The sequence below is a fragment of the Antechinus flavipes genome, chromosome 4 (assembly GCF_016432865.1).
Source record: "Antechinus flavipes isolate AdamAnt ecotype Samford, QLD, Australia chromosome 4, AdamAnt_v2, whole genome shotgun sequence".
NCBI classification, from domain to species: Eukaryota; Metazoa; Chordata; class Mammalia; order Dasyuromorphia; family Dasyuridae; genus Antechinus; species Antechinus flavipes.
This window is the reverse complement of record NC_067401.1, coordinates 190810191-190830360: the sequence shown is the minus strand read 5'-3', so window position 1 is coordinate 190830360 and position 20170 is coordinate 190810191. Positions and strand designations below refer to the sequence as shown.

General features: G+C 33.0%; 1 long non-coding RNA gene across 2 annotated transcripts in view; it reads left to right on the top strand.

The window, feature by feature from the left end:
• The window catches only part of LOC127561113 (uncharacterized), a 35044-nt gene extending 15726 nt beyond the window's left edge, over nucleotides 1–19318 (top strand). For both annotated transcript variants that reach the window (XR_007953460.1, XR_007953459.1), the window contains exons 2-3: nucleotides 12462–12545; nucleotides 14818–19318. This is a non-coding gene — a long non-coding RNA (uncharacterized LOC127561113). The remainder of the gene's footprint in view (nucleotides 1–12461; nucleotides 12546–14817) is intronic.
• The last annotated feature ends 852 nt before the right edge of the window (nucleotides 19319–20170 follow it).

The window sequence follows — 20170 nt, the reverse complement described above, 5'->3', positions numbered from 1 at the left end:
CTTTATTGTAAAATTAGTTTCAATGAAGTCTTCAACTAATGAATAAAGGTGACAATTCATTTGGTTTCTTTAACAGGATTAACTCATTTCCAAGAAATGAATTTAGCACATGCCTGGGAAAAAAACGATGTATTCCATGAAAACAAATCCAATCATCCTGGTGTCAAATGGCTTTCAAAAAATGGATACTTTCATTCTGAGATGAATTGAAGTACCATTGAATTCTTTTTTTGGGGGCATATTTATTAACCTAATTTTCTTCCATGAAGACAATTACGCTGAGGATCAAGTGAAGAGGCTGCAAATTTTTATTTGTTAAATTTTTTTCTAATGTTTTGATTGAAACCTGAAATCGCATTTCTTACCAACATTTGGATACATGTCTATACTTATTGGCTTCCACTGGTTTCACTTTGTATTCACAGGACTAAATGGAGAAATAAGCTATGCAAATATTATGATTCATTTCCATTGCTGCTAAAGTGATTGAGAACACACATTTTGATAGAAGATTTCCACTGCTGTCAATTTGTTACCTAGATAACAAATTGTTTTGTAAGTTTTGTAAGTTTTAAAAACCATTGCAAAACGTTTAGAAAAAATCTCGTTTTATCCTTTCAAAGAATGAGAAAATTCAAATTTTCAAAACTTAATTTATATCACTGCAATATCTTTTATACCATGAAACTAGAACAAAGCTTTGCAAGCAACGACAGCATTTGCAATGAAATCTTGAATCTTTCTTTATTCTAAGATTTGCTTTGGTGTTTTCATTTTTTCTCTCTTTTATGTAGGTTTGAATGTAGATTCAACCAATGAATAAATGAGATCATTCATTTGTTTTCCTGAATAGGAATAAATCATTTTTTAAAAATGCATTTTGCATATGCCTGGAGCAAAAACGATGTACTCCTGTGAAAGCAAATCCAATCCTCTTAGTTGCACATGGCTTTCAAAAAACTGAATACTTTCATTCTCAGACAAATTAAAATGCCATCAAACTCTGTTTTTTGGGCGTATTTATTCACTTACTTTCTTTAATGAAGACAACTGCATTGAAATACATTTGCTTGAAGATCGGGGGAACAAGCTTCAAAGATTGTGCTTGTGAAATTTTTTTCCAATATTTTTACTGATGACAAAAATCACTTTTCTAACCAAGATTGTGATACATATCCATACTTATTGGCTTCCTTTGGATTTATTTTGTATTCTTACATGTAAGTGAAGAAATAATATTTGCAAAAACTCACATTCATTTCCATTGCCGCTAAAGTCATTGAAAACACACATTTTTCAAAGAGTATTTTCATTGTTTTCAAAGTTACCTAGGTAACTTTGAAAAAAGTATACTTATAATTTTGCTTTGTAAATTTTCAAAAGCATTGCAAACTGTTTAGAAAAAAAAATCTCATTTTATCCTTTCAAAGTATGAGAAAATGTGAATTTTCAAAACAGAATAGAAATATTTATAATATATAAAATATATAAAATATATAATATTTTCTATACCATTTAAACTAGAACAAAGTTTTGCAAGCATAAAACCTTACCAAATAAACCACTGCATTGGCAATGAAATCTTCAATCTTTATCAATTATAATGTGTGCTTAGGCATTTGCCTTTCTTCTCTTTTACAAAATTAGCTTCAATGGAGACTTCTGCTACTGAATAAAAGTGAGGATTTGTTTGTTTTTTTGAATAAGAATAAGATTATAAGAATAATTTTTTGAATAAGAATAAGATCTTCCAAGAAATGTATTTTCACATGCCTGGGAGAAAAATGATGTATTCCATGATAGCAAATCTAATCATCTTGGTGGCACATGGCTTCCAAAAAAAATGAACATTTTCATTCAGAGACAAATCCATGTGCCATAAAACTCTCTTTGTTGGCGTATTTATTCACCTATTTTCTTTCCATGAAGACAATCACGCTGAATTACATGCATGTGAGGATGAAATGAAGAAACTGCAAAATTTATATTTGTTAAAAATTTTTCTAATGTCTTGATTGAAGCCTGAAATCGCATTTCTTATCAACAGTTGGAGACACCTCCATACTCATTCCCTTCCATTGGTTTTACTTTGTATTTGCAGAACTAAATGGAGAAATAAACTGTGCAAAGATTCAGATTAATTTCCATTGCTGCTAAAGTGATTGAGCACACGCATTTTGATAGAGGATTTTCACTGCTGTCAATGTCACCTAGGTATACTTATAACTCTGCTTTTTATGTTTCCAAAAGCATTGAAAACCATTTAGAAAAAAAAATCTTGGTTTTATGCTTTCAGAGAATGAGGAAATTTGATTTTTCAAAATGGAATTTATATCACTGAATTATCTTCTAAACCATTGAAACTAGAACAAAGCTTTGCAAGCATAAAACTTTGTGCAATCAACCACAGCATTTGCAATGAAATCTTCAATTTTTCTCAATTTTAACATTTGCTTTGGTGTTTGCCTTTTCTCTCTATTTGTAAAATGGGCTTGAATGGAGTGTTCAGCCAATGAATAAATGAGACCATTCATTTGTTTTCCTGAACAGGAATACCTCATTTTCGAGAAATAAATTTCTCACATGCCTGGGAGGAAAACGATGTACTCCATGAAAGCAAATCCAATTATCTTGGTGGCACATGGCTTTTTAAAAAATGAATACTTTCATTTTAAGATGAATTGAAGTGTTATCGAGCTCTTTTTGTTGGCTTCACTTACTTTCTTTATCTTAATCATGTTCAATTACAAGCATATGAGGATCAAGAGAATAAGCTTCACAGTGTGTACTTGTTTAAATTTTTTCTAATGTTTTGATTGAAGGTCGAAATCGCATTTCTTACCAACATTTTAATACATCCCCCTTGCTTATTGGCTTCCATTAGTTTCACTTTGTATTTGCAAGATTAAATAAAGGGATAAGCTGTGCAATGATTCAGATTCATTTCGATTGCTTTGAAAGTGATTGAGAACATGCATTTTGGTAGAGGATTTCTGTTGCTATCAATGTTACCTAGGTATTCTTTTAACTCTGCTTTATATGTTTCAAAATGCATTGCCAACTGTTTAGGAAAAAAAAATCTCATTTTATCATTACAGAGAATGAGAAAATTTGATTATTCAAAATAAAATTTATATCATTACATTATCTTCTATATCTTTCAAACTAGAACAAAGCAATGAATTCTTCAATCTTTCTCTATTCTAACATGAGCTTTGGTATCTGCCTTTCTTCTCTATTGTAAAATTGGCTTGAATGGAGAGTATAGCCAATGAATAAAGGTGATCATTCATTTGTTTTCCTGAACAAGAATAACACATTTCTGAGAAATGCATTTGGCACATGCTTGGCGAAAAAACAAAGTACTCCATAAAAGCAAATCCAATTATCTTGCTGGCACATGGCTTCCAAAAAAATGAATGTTTTCATTCTGAATTGAATTGAAATGCCATTTAACTCTCTTTTTTGGCTTATTTATTCACCTACTTTTTTTTAACCTGAAGACAGTCATGTTCTATTATATGCATCTGAGTATCAGGGTAACAAGCTGCAAAGATTGTGTTTGTTAAAAAATTTTTCTGATGTTTTAATTGAAGGCTGAACTCACATTTCTTACCAACATTTCGATACATCTCCATTCTAATTGGCTTCAATTGGTTTCACTTTGTATTTATAGGACTAAATGGAGAAATAAGCTGTGCAAAGATTCAGATTCATTTTCATTGCTGCTGAAATGATTGAGAACACCCATTTTGATAGAGGCATTCCACTCCTGTCAATATTACCTACTTATACTTATAATTCTGCTTTGTAAGTTTTTATAAGCGTTGAAAATTGTTTAGAAAATATTCCATTTTATCCTTTCAAAGAATGAGAAAATTCGATTATTCAAAATGGAATTTATATCACTGCAATATCTTTTATACCATTCAAATTAGAACAAAGCTTTGCAAACAGAGGACCTTGGCCAATGAACCACAGTATTTGCAATGAAATCTTCAGTCTTTCTCTAGTCTAACATTTGCTTTGCTGTTTGCCTTTCTTCTCCATTGTAAAATTAGCTTGATGGAGAATTCAGCTATTTAATAAAGGTGATCATTGATTTGTTTTCCTGAAAGGGAATAACTCATTTTCCAGAAATGCAGTTGCCTCATGCCCTGAGGAAAATATGATGTACTCCATAAAAGCAAATCCAATCATCTTGGCGGCAAATGATTTCCAAAAAAATTAATATTTTCATTCTGAGATGAATTGAAATACCATTGAGCCCTCTTTTTTAGCATATTTATTCACCTTCTTTCTTTAATGAAGACAATCACATTGAATTACATGCACATGAAGATTGGGTGAATAAGCTTCAAATATTGTACTTGTGAAATTTTTTCCAATATTTTGATTGATGAATGAAAACAACTATCTAACCAACACTTTGATACATTTGCATACTTATTGGCTTTCATTTGATTTACTTTGTATTCCCACATCAAAGTGAAGAAATCATATTTGCAAACATTTAGATTCATTTCCATTGCTGCTAATGTGATTGAGAACACACATTTTGATAGAAGATTTCCACTGCTGTCAATTTGTTACCTAGATAACAAATTGTTTTGTAAGTTTTGTAAGTTTTAAAAACCATTGCAAAACGTTTAGAAAAAATCTCGTTTTATCCTTTCAAAGAATGAGAAAATTCAAATTTTCAAAACTTAATTTATATCACTGCAATATCTTTTATACCATGAAACTAGAACAAAGCTTTGCAAGCAACGACAGCATTTGCAATGAAATCTTGAATCTTTCTTTATTCTAAGATTTGCTTTGGTGTTTTCATTTTTTCTCTCTTTTATATAGGTTTGAATGTAGATTCAACCAATGAATAAATGAGATCATTCATTTGTTTTCCTGAATAGGAATAAATCATTTTTTAAAAATGCATTTTGCATATGCCTGGAGCAAAAACGATGTACTCCTGTGAAAGCAAATCCAATCCTCTTAGTTGCACATGGCTTTCAAAAAACTGAATACTTTCATTCTCAGACAAATTAAAATGCCATCAAACTCTGTTTTTTGGGCGTATTTATTCACTTACTTTCTTTAATGAAGACAACTGCATTGAAATACATTTGCTTGAAGATCGGGGGAACAAGCTTCAAAGATTGTGCTTGTGAAATTTTTTTCCAATATTTTTACTGATGACAAAAATCACTTTTCTAACCAAGATTGTGATACATATCCATACTTATTGGCTTCCTTTGGATTTATTTTGTATTCTTACATGTAAGTGAAGAAATAATATTTGCAAAAACTCACATTCATTTCCATTGCCGCTAAAGTCATTGAAAACACACATTTTGATAGAAGATTTCCACTGCTGTCAATTTGTTACCTAGATAACAAATTGTTTTGTAAGTTTTGTAAGTTTTAAAAACCATTGCAAAACGTTTAGAAAAAATCTCGTTTTATCCTTTCAAAGAATGAGAAAATTCAAATTTTCAAAACTTAATTTATATCACTGCAATATCTTTTATACCATGAAACTAGAACAAAGCTTTGCAAGCAACGACAGCATTTGCAATGAAATCTTGAATCTTTCTTTATTCTAAGATTTGCTTTGGTGTTTTCATTTTTTCTCTCTTTTATATAGGTTTGAATGTAGATTCAACCAATGAATAAATGAGATCATTCATTTGTTTTCCTGAATAGGAATAAATCATTTTTTAAAAATGTATTTTGCATATGCCTGGAGCAAAAACGATGTACTCCTGTGAAAGCAAATCCAATCCTCTTAGTTGCACATGGCTTTCAAAAAACTGAATACTTTCATTCTCAGACAAATTAAAATGCCATCAAACTCTGTTTTTTGGGCGTATTTATTCACTTACTTTCTTTAATGAAGACAACTGCATTGAAATACATTTGCTTGAAGATCGGGGGAACAAGCTTCAAAGATTGTGCTTGTGAAATTTTTTTCCAATATTTTTACTGATGACAAAAATCACTTTTCTAACCAAGATTGTGATACATATCCATACTTATTGGCTTCCTTTGGATTTATTTTGTATTCTTACATGTAAGTGAAGAAATAATATTTGCAAACACTCACATTCATTTCCATTGCCGCTAAAGTCATTGAAAACACACATTTTTCAAAGAGTATTTTCATTGTTTTCAAAGTTACCTAGGTAACTTTGAAAAAAGTATACTTACTTATAATTTTGCTTTGTAAATTTTCAAAAGCATTGCAAACTGTTTAGAAAAAAAAATCTCATTTTATCCTTTCAAAGTATGAGAAAATGTGAATTTTCAAAACAGAATAGAAATATTTATAATATATAAATATATAAAATATATAATATTTTCTATACCATTTAAACTAGAACAAAGTTTTGCAAGCATAAAACCTTACCAAATAAACCACTGCATTGGCAATGAAATCTTCAATCTTTATCAATTATAATGTGTGCTTAGGCATTTGCCTTTCTTCTCTTTTACAAAATTAGCTTCAATGGAGACTTCTGCTACTGAATAAAAGTGAGGATTTGTTTGTTTTTTTGAATAAGAATAAGATTATAAGAATAATTTTTTGAATAAGAATAAGATCTTCCAAGAAATGTATTTTCACATGCCTGGGAGAAAAATGATGTATTCCATGATAGCAAATCTAATCATCTTGGTGGCACATGGCTTCCAAAAAAAATGAACATTTTCATTCAGAGACAAATCCATGTGCCATAAAACTCTCTTTGTTGGCGTATTTATTCACCTATTTTCTTCCATGAAGACAATCACGCTGAATTACATGCATGTGAGGATGAAATGAAGAAACTGCAAAATTTATATTTGTTAAAAATTTTTCTAATGTCTTGATTGAAGCCTGAAATTGCTTTCCTTACCAACTGTTGTTGGATACATCTCCATACTTTTTGCCTTCCATTGGTTTTACTTTGTATTTGCAGAACTAAATGGAGAAATAAACTGTGCAAAGATTCAGATTAATTTCCATTGCTGCTAAAGTGATTGAGCACACGCATTTTGATAGAGGATTTTCACTGCTGTCAATGTCACCTAGGTATACTTATAACTCTGCTTTTTATGTTTCCAAAAGCATTGAAAACCATTTAGAAAAAAAAATCTTGGTTTTATGCTTTCAGAGAATGAGGAAATTTGATTTTTCAAAATGGAATTTATATCACTGAATTATCTTCTAAACCATTGAAACTAGAACAAAGCTTTGCAAGCATAAAACTTTGTGCAATCAACCACAGCATTTGCAATGAAATCTTCAATTTTTCTCAATTTTAACATTTGCTTTGGTGTTTGCCTTTTCTCTCTATTTGTAAAATGGGCTTGAATGGAGTGTTCAGCCAATGAATAAATGAGACCATTCATTTGTTTTCCTGAACAGGAATACCTCATTTTTGAGAAATAAATTTCTCACATGCCTGGGAGGAAAATGATGTACTCCATGAAAGCAAATCCAATTATCTTGGTGGCACATGGCTTTTTAAAAAATGATTTTAAAATCATTTTAAGATGAATTGAAGTGTTATCGAGCTCTTTTTGTTGGCTTCACTTACTTTCTTTATCTTAATCATGTTCAATTACAAGCATATGAGGATCAAGAGAATAAGCTTCACAGTGTGTACTTGTTTAAATTTTTTCTAATGTTTTGATTGAAGGTCGAAATCGCATTTCTTACCAACATTTTAATACATCCCCCTTGCTTATTGGCTTCCATTAGTTTCACTTTGTATTTGCAAGATTAAATAAAGGAATAAGCTGTGCAATGATTGAGATTCATTTCGATTGCTTCGAAAGTGATTGAGAACATGCATTTTGGTAGAGGATTTCTGTTGCTTTCAATGTTACCTAGGTATTCTTTTAACTCTGCTTTATATGTTTCAAAATGCATTGCCAACTGTTTAGAAAAAAAAATGAGATTTTATCATTACAGAGAATGAGAAAATTTGATTATTCAAAATAAAATTTATATCATTACATTATCTTCTATATCTTTCAAACTAGAACAAAGCAATGAATTCTTCAATCTTTCTCTATTCTAACATGAGCTTTGGTATCTGCCTTTCTTCTCTATTGTAAAATTGGCTTGAATGGAGAGTATAGCCAATGAATATTTTTTTTATTTTAATTTTTATTTTTTATTTAATGATTACTTTATATTGACAACATTATTCCTTGCACTCGTTTCTTTTCCGATTTTTTTCCCCCCCTCCCTCCCTCCACCCCCTCCCCTAGATGGTAAGCAGTCCTTTATATGTTGGATATGTTGTATAGCCAATGAATAAAGGTGATCATTCATTTGTTTTCCTGAACAAGAATCACACATTTCTGAGAAATGCATTTGGCACATGCTTGGCGAAAAACAAAGTACTCCATAAAAGCAAATCCAATTATCTTGCTGGCACATGGCTTCCAAAAAAATGAATGTTTTCATTCTGAATTGAATTGAAATGCCATTTAACTCTCTTTTTTGGCTTATTTATTCACCTACTTTTTTTTTTACCTGAAGACAGTCATGTTCTATTATATGCATCTGAGTATCAGGGTAACAAGCTGCAAAGATTGTGTTTGTTAAAAAAATTTTTCTGATGTTTTAATTGAAGGCTGAACTCACATTTCTTACCAACATTTCGATACATCTCCATTCTAATTGGCTTCAATTGGTTTCACTTTGTATTTATAGGACTAAACGGAGAAATAAGCTGTGCAAAGATTCAGATTCATTTTCATTGCTGCTGAAATGATTGAGAACACCCATTTTGATAGAGGCATTCCACTCCTGTCAATATTACCTACTTATACTTGTAATTCTGCTTTGTAAGTTTTTATAAGCGTTGAAAATTGTTTAGAAAATATTCCATTTTATCCTTTCAAAGAATGAGAAAATTCGATTATTCAAAATGGAATTTATATCACTGCAATATCTTTTATACCATTCAAATTAGAACAAAGCTTTGCAAACAAAGGACCTTGGCCAATGAACTACAGCATTTGCAATGAAATCTTCAGTCTTTCTCTAGTCTAACATTTGCTTTGCTGTTTGCCTTTCTTCTCCATTGTAAAATTAGCTTGATGGAGAATTCAGCTATTTAATAAAGGTGATCATTGATTTGTTTTCCTGAAAGGGAATAACTCATTTTCCAGAAATTCAGTTGCCTCATGCCCTGAGGAAAATATGATGTACTCCATAAAAGCAAATCCAATCATCTTGGCGGCAAATGATTTCCAAAAAAATTAATATTTTCATTCTGAGATGAATTGAAATACCATTGAGCCCTCTTTTTTAGCATATTTATTCACCTTCTTTCTTTAATGAAGACAATCACATTGAATTACATGCACATGAAGATTGGGTGAATAAGCTTCGAATATTGTACTTGTGAAATTTTTTCCCAATATTTTGATTGATGAATGAAAACAACTATCTAACCAACACTTTGATACATTTGCATACTTATTGGCTTTCATTTGATTTACTTTGTATTCCCACATCAAAGTGAAGAAATCATATTTGCAAACATTTAGATTCATTTCCATTGCTGCTAATGTGATTGAGAACATGCATTTGATCAGAGGTGTTTCGCTGCTGTCATTGTTATATAGGTATATTTATTCCTCTGCCTTCTATGTTTCCCAACACATTGCCAGCAGTACAGAAAATTTCGATTTTTCCCTTTTGAGAGAATGAGAAAATTTGATCATTCAAAATGGAATTTATATTACTGCAATATCTTCTATGTCTTTCAAACCAGAACAAACTTTTGCAAGCATAAAACCTTACTTAATTAACCAGTATTTTTACAATGAAATCTTCAATCTTTTTCTATTCTAACATTTGCTTTGCTGTCTGCCTTTCATCTCTATTGTAAAATTGATTTGAATCGAAAGTTTAGCCAATGAATAATGGTGATCATTCATTTGTTTTCCTGAGCAGGAATAACTCATTTCTGAGAAATGCATTTGGCACAGGCTTGGTGGAAAAAAGAAGTACTCCATAAAAGCAAATACAATCATCTTGTTTGTACATGGTTTCCATAAAAACGATTACTTTCACTCTAAGACAAATCGAAATGCCATCGGACTCTTTTTTGGCTTATTTATTCACCTAGTTTCTTTAATTTAATACAATCTTGTTGAATTACTTGCATGTGGGGATTGGGTGAACAAGCTTCAAAGATTGTGCTTATTAAAATTTTTTCTAATGTTTTGATTGAAGGCTGAACTCACTTTTCTAACCAACATTTTGATACATCTCCATACTTATTGGCTTCCATTGATTTCACTTTGTATTTGCATGACTAAATGGAGAAATAAGCTGTACAAAGATTGAGATTTATTTTCATTGCTGCTAAAGTGATTGAGAACACCCATTTTGATAGAAGAGTTCCACTACTGTCAATGTTACCTAGGTATACTTATACCTCTGTTTTCCAAGTTTCCAAAAACATTGCCAAACTTTTAGGAAATATCTCATTTTATCCTTTCAGAGAATGAGAAAATTTGATTTTATATGGATTTTAAAATGGATTTTATATCACGGCAATATCTTCTATACCATTCAAACTAGAACAAAGCTTTGCAACCATAGGACCTTGCCCAAAGAACCACTGCATTTGCAATGAAATCTTCAATCTTTCTCTCTTCTAACATTTGCTTTGGTTTTTGCCTTTCTTCTTTATTGTAAAATTGGTTTGAATGGAGAGTCCAGCCAATGAATAAAGGTGATCATTCATTTGTTTTCTGAACAAGAATAACTCATTTCCAAGAAATGCATTTGGCACATTCCCAAGGGAAAAACTATGTACTCCATAAAAGCAAATCCAATCCTCTTGATGGCATATGGCTTCCAAAAAAATGAATATTTTTATTCTGAGATGAATTAAAATGACATCAAACTCTATTTGGGGGTTTATTTATTCACCTACTTTCTTTAAATGAAGAAAATCACGTTGAATTACATATTACATGCATGGTCAGATCAAGGGAACAAGCTGCAAAGATTGTATTAGTTAAATTTTTTTCTAATGTTTTGATTGACTGCAGAAATCACCATTCTAAACAACATTTTGATACATCTCTAGAGGTGTTTCACTGCCTTCAATGTTACCTAGGTGATGAAGTTCAACTCAGGATAGGGAGTTGTGGGAACCCTTTTCTGGTCAGGCAGGTCCTTTGTAAGTGAATTTACAAACACGAAAAGTTAAACTGGCAAAAGAAGTTTATTATTGGAACTGACAAGCCAACTTTTGCAGGCTTACTTTCTTAGTGGCATGTCCCAACAGAGAAGTAAAGATCTAGCAGAGAAGTCCTGACAGAAAGGTAAACAGGGTCCTATTCGGGAAATAGGTAAGAGACATAAAGAGGGAGTAATGCTGAAAAGAGAATATCTTTTCAGTGGGCAGAGGGCTGCAGTTATGCCAAGGGGAGAGAAGTTCCTTGGCATGATTAGGTCCTCTGCAAGAAGTTGGGTTCAAGGAAGCTTGTTATATGGGTAGTTCTTGCTGGGAGCTGGGAGCAGTTTGAGTGTAAATCAAAACAGAGAATCTTGGAATTTAATGAGTGTTTCTGAACTAATCTCCTACTCAATAGAGTTGGTTAGAAATCTGGATCTCCAGCCTAGGGCTAAGTAGTAGTGGTCCTGGACTCAACTAGTCTCACCCAGGTAACAGAATGAAACCACTTCATCTTGATTCCCTGGGGCAGGTCTCTCAGGGGAGAGCTTCTCTGAGGGAGTTTCCCAAGCTTTCCCCCCAAAGTCCAAGAGAGAGAAAGAGAAAGAGAGAGAGAGAAAAAGAAAGAGAGAGAGAGAGAGAGAAGTGTGAATAGAGAGAGAGAGTTTGGGGGCTCCTCTTGTCATTTCCCCCCCTAGTCACCCCCAAATTCATTTGGGGCAAAGGGATCTACTTTTTCTGTAATTGCTTCAAGCTGGCAAGGGTCACAGAGATATCCCTAGTTTATTTGAGAGGTCATGCCAGGAGGTGTGAGGTCTGAAAATGGCAGCAGGGCATCTAAGGGGTATTTGTCCCAATCAATTGTCCCATGTTCTCCAGGCTGAAAGGCAATTGAAAATCCCAAGCTTGAAGCCTAGAGAAAACAGATCTCAGGAGCAGATTAAAAGTAAACTGTCATCCAATGTTGAGATGATGATGTTTGGGAATGGGGTCTTTTGCAGAAAATGCATTAGGTCCTGTCTGAGGGCTGCCTTTAAGAATGCTGATAGCCCATCTAACAATACTGAATGCCCCCACTGCTACCCAATTGAAAGTAGTTAAGGAGTTAATTGCTGGCAGGGGTATAGAATGCCAATCAAAGAAAAGTAGGAGAGAAAATGCTAGGAACAAAAAGTTCTCATCTATAGTAAAAGTGTTAAGTAGCCTAGAGTCTAGGGTGTCATTGAGAATCACCACAGAATAAGTCACCCTTTTCTTTCCCTTTTTCAGGAAAGCTAATTTCTTCCAGTTGGGTGAAGTCAGGAAGCTGGATGGCCGGATTAAGGGTGTGACGGGCCCAGAGAGTCAGGTCAGGTAGGAATCTTTGATAGATATCAAATCTTGGAATTGAATGAGTGTACCTAGACTAATCTCCAACTCAATAGAGTTGGATAGAAATCTTAATCTCCAGCTTCAGCTAAGTAGGAGTGGTCCTGGACTCAGTTCCCCCCAGATAACAGAATGAAACCACTTTATCTTGATTCCGTGGGGCGGGTCTTTCAGAGGAGATCTTCTCTAAAGGAGTTCCCAAAGCTTTTCCTCTAAAGCCTGAGTTAGAGAGAGTTTCAGGGCTCCCCTCATCACAGGTATCCTTATACTTCTGCTTTGTAAGTTTCCAAATGCATTTGCAACAGTTTAGGGGAAAAAAAATCTCATTTTCTCCATTGGAAAGAATGACAAAATTTGATTATTCAAAATGGAATTTATATCATTGAAATATCTTTTATATCTTTCAAGCTAGAACAAAGCTTTGCAAGCATAGGACTCAAAGAACCACTGCATTTGCAATGAAATCTTCAATCTTTCTCTATTCTAACATTTGTTTTGGTGTTTGCCTTTCTTCTGTCTATTATAAAATTGGCTTGAATGGAGCATTCATCCAAAAAAAGAAAGTGATCATTCATTTGTTAACCTGATCAGAAATAACTCACTTCCAAGAAACTCATTTGGCACATGCCCTTAAAGAAAAATGATATACTCAATAAAAGCAAATCAATTCATATCAGTGGCACATGCCTTCCAAAACAATGAATACTTTCATTCTGAGAAGTAGTCTGATGCCATCCCAACTCTGACTTTGGTTTATTAATTCACCTACTTTTACCTTACATGAAAACAACTGCATTGAATTACATGCAAGTGAGGATCAGGCGAAGAAGCTGCAAAGATTGTACTTGTTAAAATTTTTTCTAATGTTTTGATGACTGTAATCACCTCACTAACCAACATTTCGATACATCTGCACACTTATTGGCTTCCATTGATTTCACTTTGTATCTCCCCTTCAATATAAGAAATAATCTCTGCAACAATTCAGATTCATTGACATTGATGCTAAAGTTATTAAGAACCTGTATTTTGACAGAGGTGTTTGTCTGCCTTCTTTGTTACCTAAGTATCTTTATTTCTCTGGTTTCTATATTTTCAAATGCATTACCAACAGTTTAGAAAAAGTCTTGTATTGTCATTTGGAAGGTATGAGAAAATTTCATTATTCAAACTGCAATTTATATCACTGCAATTCTGCCTTCAATGTTACCTAGGTATTTATATACCTCTGCTTTCTACATTTCCAAATGCATTTGCATATAGTCCAGAAAAATTTTTGTTTCCTACCTTGCAGAGAATGAGAAATATCATCATTCAAAATATAATTTATGTCACTACAATATCTTTACCTTTCAAACTAGGACAAAGCTTTGCACTTTGCTCAATGAACCAATAAGTTTGCAATGAATTCTTCACTCTCTTTTCTAATATTTGCTTTGGCATTTGCCTTTATTATCTCTGTTGTAAAATTGGCTTCAATGGTGCTTTCATCCAAAAAAGAAGGTGATCATTCACTTGTTTTCCTGATCAAAAATAACTCACTTCCAAGAAATGCATTTGGCACATATCCAGGGGAAAAACGACGTACTCAATAAAAGCAAATCCAATCATCTTCCAAAACAAGGAATACTTTCATTCTGAGATGAATTGTGATGCCATCAAACTTTTTGGTTTATTAATTCACCTACTGTCTTTACATGAATACAATCACATTGAATTACATGCATGGGTGGGTGAGGAAGCTGCAAAGATTATATTTGTTAAAATGCTTTCTAATGTTTTGATTGACAGCAGAAATCGCCTTTCCAATCAACATTTCAATAATCTGTATATTCATTGGTTTCACTTTGTATTCCCTCTTCAAAATGAAGAAATAATCTCTGCAATGATTCAGATTCATTGCCATTGCTGCTAAAGTGACTGAGAACCCACATTTTTATTCCTCTGCTTTTTAGGTTTCCAAATGCATTGCCAACAGTTTAGAAAAAATCTTTTTCTATCCATTGCAGAGAATGAGAAAATTTCATTATTCAAAATGGAGTTTATATCACTGCAATATCTTCAATATCTTTCAAACTAAAACAAAACTTTGCAAGAATGCCACCTTGCTCAATGAACCAATGCATTTGCAATGAAATTTTCAATCTTTCTCCTTTTTAACATTTGCTTCAGTGATTGCCTTTCTTCTGTCTATTGTAAAATTGGCTTGAATGGTGCTTTCATCCAATAAAAGGTGATCATTCACTTGTTCTTATAGGAATAACTCACCTCCAAGAAACTCATGGGACACATGCCTTAAAGAAAAATGATGGGGGGACTTCTGGCCAAGATGGCAGAGAGGACACACACATCTACTCAAGCTCTGCATTTTCTCTCAGAATTTATTTCATGACAAGCCTCGGAATCAATGCTTGACTGGAAAAAAAAAAAAAAAGCACAAATAATTACCAAGAGAAGACATCCTTGAAATTCGCCAGAAAAGGTTTGTTTTTGCTCAAGGGTGGGGACGGTTTTAGATTGGGTGCAGGCTGAGGGCAGGCAGCTGCAGTGAGAGCACTACAGGCAGCTCACAGCTGAGCAGACCAGAGTGGAGTAGGGTGTAATCTCAGCCATCATTGCAGGGAGAGTTTTACTACAGTATTAGATACTATGCCCTGGCAGCAAGCCAGTAGACAAGCAGAGAAGCTAAAAACACAATGGGTAAAGAGACCCCAAAAAGCTAGGGTCTCTTGGGACCTGGCCACACCCACCCACAGTGTCTCAACATGCTCTCAGAGTTTCAGAGCACAGGCGCAGCACAACCATTGCTGTCCTGCTAGTGCCTCGCTGCTGCCCCCTGCAGTCCATAGAGTAAGCTCGACCACTCCCCCCAAAAAGCAGACCATTTATTTTTCTTGTTAGTTTGTTTTCTTTAACTCTTCTTTGACAAAATGAGCAAAAAATTCTCTCAGAATTAGATAAATCAAACCACAAAATAATAAGAAAGATGTCAAAGAGGTAAACAAAATACTAGAAAAGTTAGATATGATAGATCTTTGGAGAAAACTAAATGAAGACAGAAAGGAGTACACTTTCTTTTCAGCAGTTCATGGAACCTATCAAACATTGACCATATATTAGGACATAAAAACCTCAGACTCAAATGCAGTAAGGCAGAAATAGTAAATGCATTCTTTTCAGACCACAATGCAATGAAAATTACATTCAATAAAACGCCAGGGGAAAATAGACCAAAAAATAATTAGAAACTAAATAATCTCATACTAAAGAAGATTGGGTGAAACAGCAAATCATAGACATAATTAATAACTTCACCCAAGAAAATAACAATAATGAGACCTCATACCAAAATTTGTAGGATGCAGCCAAAGTGGTAATAAGGGGAAATTTCATATCTCTAGAGGCCTACTTGCATAAAATAAAGAGAAGATCAATGAATTGGGTTTGCAACTAAAAATGCTAGAAAAGGAACAAATTAAAACCCCCCAGTCAAACACTAAATTTGAAATTCTAAAAATAAAAGGAGAGATCAATAAAATTGAAAGTAAAAAATTATTGAATTAATTACTAAAACTGAGTTGGTTCTATGAAAAAAACAACAAAATATACAAACCCTTAGTAAATCTGATTAAAAAAAGGAAAGAGGAAAATCAGATTGTTAGTCTTAAAAATGAAAAGGGAGAACTCGCCACTAATGAAGAGGAAATTAGAGCAATAATTAAGAGTTACTCTGCCCAACTTTATGCCAATAAATTTAATAACTTAGATGAAATAGAAGAATACCTTCAAAAATATAGCTTGCCCAGATTAACAGAGGAAGAAGTAAATAGACTAAACAGTCCCATTTTAGAAAAAGAAATAGAATGAGCTATTAACCAACAACTTAAGAAAAAAATCCCCAGGACCAGATGGATTTACATGTGAATTCTACCAAACATTTAAAGAACAATTAACTCCAATGCCATATAAACTATTATTTAAAATAGGGATTGAAGGAGTACTACCAAATTCCTTTTATGACACAGACATAGTACTGATATCTAAACCAGGTAGGTTGAAAACAGAGAAAGAAAATTATAGACCAATTTCCCTAATGAATACTGATGCTAAAATCTTAAATAAAATATTAGCTAAAAGATTACAGAAAATCATCCCCATAATAATACATTATGACCAACTAAGTTTTATACCAGGAATGCAGAGCTAGTTCAATATTAGGAAAACTATTAGCATAATTGACTATATCAATAACCAACTTAACAAAAACCATATCTCAATAGATGCAGAAAAAGCATTTGATAAAATTCAACATCCATTCCTAATAAAAACACTTGAGAGGATAGGAATAAATGGACTTTTCCTTAAAATAGTCAGGAACATATATTTAAAACCATCCGTAAGCATCATATGCAATGGGGGAAAACTGGAATCTTTCCCAGTAAGATCAGGAGTGAAACAAGGTTGCCCACTATCACCATTATAATTCAATATTATATAAAAAGCTATTAGAAATAATGCATAACTTTAGCAAAGTTGCAGGATACAAAATAAATCCACATAAATCCTCAGCATTTTTATACATCACCAACAAAATCCAACAGCAAGAGATACAAAGAGAAATTCCATTCAAAATAACCATCGATAGCATAAAATATTTGGAAATCTATCTACCAAAGGAAAGTTAGGAATCATATGGGCAAAATTACAAAACACTTTCACACAAATAAAGTCAGATTTTAAAAATTGGAAAAATATTAAGTGCTCTTGGACAGGCCGAGCGAATATAATAAAGATGATAATACTACCTAGCCTAATCTATAGTGCTATACCAATCAGACTCCCAAGAAATTATTTTAATGATCTAGAAAAATTAACAACAAAATTCATATGGAAGAACAAAACATCGAGAATCTCAAGGGAATTAATGGGAAAAAAAATCAAATGAAGGTGGCCTAGCTGTATTTGATCTAAAACTATCTAAAACTATATTATAAAGCAAAATCATTTGGTATTGGCCAAGAAATAGATTAGCTGATCAGTGGAATAGGGTAGGTTCACAAGACAAAATAGACAATAACTATAGCAATCTAGTGTTTGACAAACCCAAAGATCCCAACTTTTGGTATAAGAATTCATTATTTGACAAAAATTGCTTAGAAAACTGGAAATTCATATGGCAGAAATTAGGCATGGACCCACACTTAATATCGTACACCAAGATAAGATCAAAATGGATCCATGATTTAGGCATAAAAAACAAAATTATAAATAAATTAGAGGAACATAGGATAGATTACCTCTCAGATTTGTGGGGGAAGAAGGAATTTGTGACCAAAGATGAACTAGAGACCATTGTTGATCACAAAATAGAAAATTTTAATTATATCAAATTAAAAAGCCTTTGTACAAACAAAATTAATGCAAACAAGATTAGAAGGGAAGCAACAAACTGGGAAAACATTTTCACAGTTAAAGGTTCGGATAAAGGCCCCATTTCCAAAATATATAGAGAATTAACTCTAATTTATAAGAAATCAAGCCATTCTCCAATTGATAAATGCTCAAAGGATATGAACAGACAATTTTCAGAAATTGAAACTATTTCCACTCAAATGAAAGTGTTCCAAATCACTATTGATCAGAGAAATGCAAATTAAGACAACTCTGAGATACCACTACACACCTGTCAGATTGGCTAGAATGACAGAGAAAGATAATGCAGAATGTTGGAGGGGATGTGGGAAAACTGGGACAGTGATGCATTGTTGGTAGAGTTGTGAACTAATCCAACCATTCTGGAGAGCAATCTGGAATTATGCCCAAAAAGTTATCAAACTGTGCATACCCTTTGATCCAGCAGTGCTACTACTGGACTTATATCCCAAAAAGACACTAAAGAAGGGAGAGGGACCCACATGTGTAAAAAGAACATTTTTGTTTGTGACAGTCTTTTTTGTAGTGGCAAGAAACTGGAAACTGATTGGATGTCCATCAATTGGAGAATGGCTTAATAAATCATGGTATATGAATGCTATGAAACACTATTGTTCTGTAAGAAATGACCAGCAGGATGAATACAGAGAGGCTTGGAGAGACTTAGATGAACTGATGCTAAGTGAAATGAGCAGACCAGGAGATCATTATATACTTCAACAATGATACTCTATGAGGATGTATTCTGATGGAAGTGGATTTCTTCAACAAAGAGAAGATCTAACTCATTTTCAATTGATCAATGACAGACAGAAGCAGCTACACCCAAAGAAGGAACACTGGGAAATGAATGCAAGCTGTGTGCATTTTTGTTTTTCTTCCCAGTTATTTCTACCTTCCGAATCCAACTCTTCCTGTACAACAAGAGAACTGTTTGGTTCTGCACACATATATTGTATCTAGGAAATACTGTGACATATTTAACACATATAGGACTGCTTGCCATCTGGAGGAGGGGATAGAGGGAGGGAGGGGAAAAGTTGGAATAGAAGTGAGTGCAAGGGATAATGTTGTAAAAAATTACCCAGGAATGGGTTCTGTCAATAAAAAGTCATAATTATTAAATAAATAAAACACTAAAAAAGAAAAAAAGAAAAAAAAGAAAGTATAGTGCCAAAATAAGTGAACTTTTCCACAGAATGTAAAACTTCTCCATTTGCTGTAACCCATTTGCTGTGCATTGTTTGGATGGAGTACCTGTGTTTTTGTGCTGTTAATTGTTAAATTAAAATTAACACAAGCAACAAAGAAAAAAAAAAGAAAAATGATGTACTTAATAAAAGCAAATAAATTCATCTTAGTGATGCATGTCTTCCAAAACAATGAATACTTTTATTCTGAGAAGTATTGTGATGCCATCCCAACTCTGATTTTGGCTTAATAACGCACCTACTTTCTTTAAATGAAAACCATCACATTGAATTACATGTAAGTGAGGATAGAGTGAAGAAGCTGCAAAGACTGTGCTTGCTAAAAAAATTTCTAATGTTTTGATTGATGGCTAACTCATATTTCGATACATCTGCACACTTATTGGTTTCCATTGGTATCACTTTGTACTCCCCCTTCAAAATAAGAAATCCTGAAACGATTCGGATTCATTGACAATACTGCTAAAGTGATTGAGAACCTGCATTTTGACAGAAGTGTTTAGCTGCCTTCTTTGTTACCTAAGTATCTTTATTCCTCTGCTTTCTACATTTTCAAATGCATTAACAACAGTTTAGAAAAATTCTTGTTTTTCCCATTGGAGAGAATGAGAAAATTTCATTATTCAAAATGGAATTTATATCATTGCAATATCTTTATCTTTTAAACTAGAAAAAAGCTTTGCAAACATAACACTTTGCCCAAAGAACCAATGCATTTGCAGTGAAATATTCATTCTTTCTCCTTTCAAACATTGCTTTGGTGTTTGCCTTTCTTCTCTCTATTGTAAAATTGTCTTGAATGGGATGTTCATCCAATAAAAGAAGGTGATCATTCGCTTGTTTTCCTGATCATGAATAACTCACCTCTAAGAAATGCATTTGGCACGTGCCCGGGGAAAAACGATGTATAAAAGCAAATCCAATCGTCTCCGTGGCATGTGGCTTCCCAAACTATGAATACTTTCA